Here is a 3935-nt window from a genome sequence, read left to right on the forward strand (position 1 = left end):
TTGGGAATACCTTGGCTACGGTACCACTCTCCTCATATCGAGTGGTCCTCAGGCAGAATTCTGGGTTGGAGTGAATCTTGTGGGGGTAGGTGTCAGAGGGAGTGCATTCAGGTTGCTACTACTGAGGTACCCGCAGATCTATCCTCTCTCCCCAAGCAGTATTGGTCTTATGCAGACGTGTTCTCCAAAAAGGCGGCGGAGGTCCTTCCGCCTCATCGCCCCTATGACTGTCCTATTGATCTCTTGCATGGTGCTGAGCCTCCCCGGGGTCGAGTTTATCCGCTATCTCTCCCGGAGACGGAGGCAATGTCACAGTACATCCAGGAAAATCTGGCAAGAGGATTCATTAGGAAGTCAGTGTCACCTGCTGGGGCAGGGTTCTTCTTCGTGCAGAAGAAGAATGGGGAATTGCGCCCTTGCATAGACTACAGGGGTCTTAACGCCATCACCGTTAAGAATAAGTATCCTTTGCCCTTGATATCTGAGTTATTCGATAGACTTCGGGGAGCAAGGGTATTTACTAAATTAGATTTGCGGGGTGCTTACAACCTGATTCGCATCCGTGAGGGGGACGAATGGAAGACGGCCTTGAACACCAGGGATGGGCACTATGAATATCTGGTGATGCCCTTCGGGCTCTGTAATGCCCCAGCCGTTTTCCAAGACTTAGTGAACGATATCTTCCGGGATATGCTTTCCACCTCGGTCGTAGTCTATCTGGATGATATTCTTATCTACTCTCCAGATATTGACTCCCACCGGAGAGATGTTTGCAAAGTCTTCGACCTCCTACGGGCAAACTTCCTCTATGCCAAATTGGAGAAGTGTATGTTTGAGCAGGAGTCTTTACCTTTCCTGGGCTACATCATCTCGGCCCAGGGATTGGCTATGGATCCTGCCAAACTACAGGCAGTGATGGACTGGCAGGAACCCCATTCTCTGAAAGCGGTGCAGCGCTTTATGGGGTTCATAAATTACTATCGTCAGTTCATCCCCCACTTCTCAACCCTGGTAGCTCCCTTGGTATCCCTCACCAAGAAGGGAGCGAATCCTAAATCGTGGTCCGAAGAGGTCTCCAAGGCCTTCACTTCTATTAAGTCCCACTTTGCTAGCGCTCCCATCTTACATCATCCCGATGTGGATAAGCCATTCCTAATGGAGGTGGATGCCTCTTCCGTTGGTGCAGGAGCAGTCCTCTATCAAAAGGATGCTCAAGGTCGGAAGCATCCATGCTTCTTCTTCTCAAAAACCTTCTCACCAGCGGAGAGAAATTACTCCATCGGGGACAGGGAGTTGCTGGCAATGAAGTTGGCCTTTTCGGAATGGAGACATCTCTTGGAGGCTGCTCGGTTCCCATTCCAAGTCTTCACGGACCACAAGAATTTGGTCTATTTACAGACAGCCCAGCGGCTGAATTCTCGTCAGGCCAGATGGTCCTTGTTTTTCTCCCGGTTCCACTTCACTCTACATTATCTCGCCGGGGAGAAGAACATTCGTGCTGACGCTCTCTCTCACTCCCTGGTGTCAACTGTGGAGGAGGAGGACGAGCCTCGGCTCATTGTCCCTTCAGAGAGTCTGAGAACCGTAGCTCCGGTTTCGCTTGAGTCTGTGCCTCCGGGCAAGACTTTTGTCCCCATCAATTTGCGTCCGGAGGTTCTCTCGTGGGCTCATTCGTCCAGAGTGGGTGGACACTTTGGGGCAAAGAGGACATCTGAGTTGTTGGCGAGAATGTATTGGTGGCCACATATGGTTCGTGACGTTGGAGACTATGTTCGGGCATGTGTCTCTTGTGCCAAAAATTAGTCTCTCCGTCAACGGCCAGCTGGGTTGTTATACCCTCTGCCGGTGGCAGACAGGCCCTGGGAGATGGTCGGGATGGACTTTGTGGTGGGTTTGCCCAAGTCACGTGGCTGTACTGTCATTTGGGTTATCACCGACCATTTTTCTAAAATGGTGCATTTGGTGCCGCTTCCCCGGCTACCTTCTGCACGGGCCTTGGCAGCATTGTTTGTTAAACACATCTTCCGTCTTCACGGTATGCCAGACAAAATTGTCAGTGACCGGGGTCCCCAGTTTGCGTCTCGGTTCTGGAGAGAGCTTTGTCGCCTTCTCAGTATCGAGTTGAATCTCTCTTCGGCATATCATCCCGAGACGAATGGGTTGGTGGAGAGAGCCAACCAGACCTTGGTCACATATCTGCGACATTTTGTCTCTGCTAAACAAGATGACTGGGCATCTTTGCTACCGTGGGCGGAGTTTGCTCTTAACAATGCTGTAGCTGACTCCACTGGACAGACCCCATTCCTCCTTAACTATGGTCAGCATCCGCGGGTACCTGTGCCCATGCCCGTGTCTTCCGCCGATTCCAGGGTGGCAGACTGGGCTGTGGAGGCACGGGACATTTGGGATCGCACTCAGGATGCCATTCGGGCTTCCAAGGAGAGAATGAGGTCCTCCGCCGATGTTCATCGGCGCCCCGCTCTGACCTTTGCTCCTGGCGACTTGGTGTGGCTCTCCGCCCGTAACATCAGGCTGCGAGTTGAGTCCACTAAGTTTGCGCCTCGCTACTTGGGTCCCTTCAAGGTTCTCGAACAGGTTAATCCTGTGGTCTACCGCCTGGCTCTTCCTCCACGCTTAGGTATCACCGACACCTTTCATGTGTCCCTCTTGAAACCCGTATACATGTCCCGGTTTTCCGAGTCATCTGCCGGGACATCGGGTTCGTCTACGGACGATTACGAGGTGAACGCTATTTTGGGGTGTAAGGTGGTACGCGGCAAAAAGTTCTATCTGGTGGATTGGAAGGGTTATGGTCCAGAGAACAGGTCATGGGAGCCTGCTGAAAACATTCGGGCCCCACAGCTCATTGCTGCCTTCAAACGTAGCGAGGCCCAAGGAGGGGGGGGCCCTAGGAGGGGGGGTGATGTTAGGAGTCGAGTTTCCTCTGCTGCACAGGGGGAATCTCGATCCGTCTCCGCTGCGGTCTCCCATTCTCCTCCAGCCGCAGTGGAGCCTGCTCAGCAAGGACGTCGATCCCAGCGTCTCGCTCAGTCTGACTCTGTGAGAAGAGTTACTGCTGCTTCTCCAGCTTCTGCCTGTAAAGCCTATACTGGTCAGCAGCGAGTGGACTTCTCTGGGACTAAGTCCTTGTCTGCGCACACTGAGCATGCCCAGGGCAAGATCTCCCGTTGGAGATCGAGGGTCATGTGCTCAGACTCTGCAGCGCATTCTATTGGTCCTCTTGGCAGGTCTTGGAAGGGCAAAGTTTCTGTGGCCGCTTCCTGTCCTGCAACTATATAAACTGCGCATGACCGCACGGCCATGCGCTAGTGTACAATTTAATACGTGTGTTTGTTGTGAGTGCAAGTCGTTCTTTAAATACCCCTACCCTATTGTATGATTGTTCGCGTATAGAGTATGGCTGCTATCTAGCGCCCGACTTATCACTCAACGTGTCACACACGTGTCAGCGTCTACTGCTGTGACCGCCAGTGCGGTGCCATGCGCCAGTGTGTGCTTCCTGACCCACGTCTGGGTGCTTAGTGGTGCCTGCCAGCACGGCACAGTTCGCACTTCGGTGCCTTAATTATATAATTCCTTTCACACCCAGTAGCGGTGTAGTGCCAGCAAGGGTCTAATCGGACTACAATCCCTGTTGGGGTTTAGTTTGCTGACCACTTGCTCGCGCTCTATGTGCGTTACTGCGGTCCTGTGACGCAACAGGATCGCTTTCTTCACGCTGGGTGAGGTTTAACCCACGCGTGTATACTTTTGAATACCGCCATATTGTCTGTCATTTCCTAGCAGCAGGTTTCACCTGCACGGTGGACCCCGGACTGCGAACGCATCTTTATCATCTCTCTTGGTGCGTTCCGCCAGTCCTAACAGTGTGTTCCACTCCAAGGTGTTCCCCAGGTTTCCTCTCCATTGCTTCG

Source organism: Ranitomeya imitator, chromosome 2, assembly GCF_032444005.1.
Source record: "Ranitomeya imitator isolate aRanImi1 chromosome 2, aRanImi1.pri, whole genome shotgun sequence".
In the NCBI taxonomy this organism is placed as follows: domain Eukaryota; kingdom Metazoa; phylum Chordata; class Amphibia; order Anura; family Dendrobatidae; genus Ranitomeya; species Ranitomeya imitator.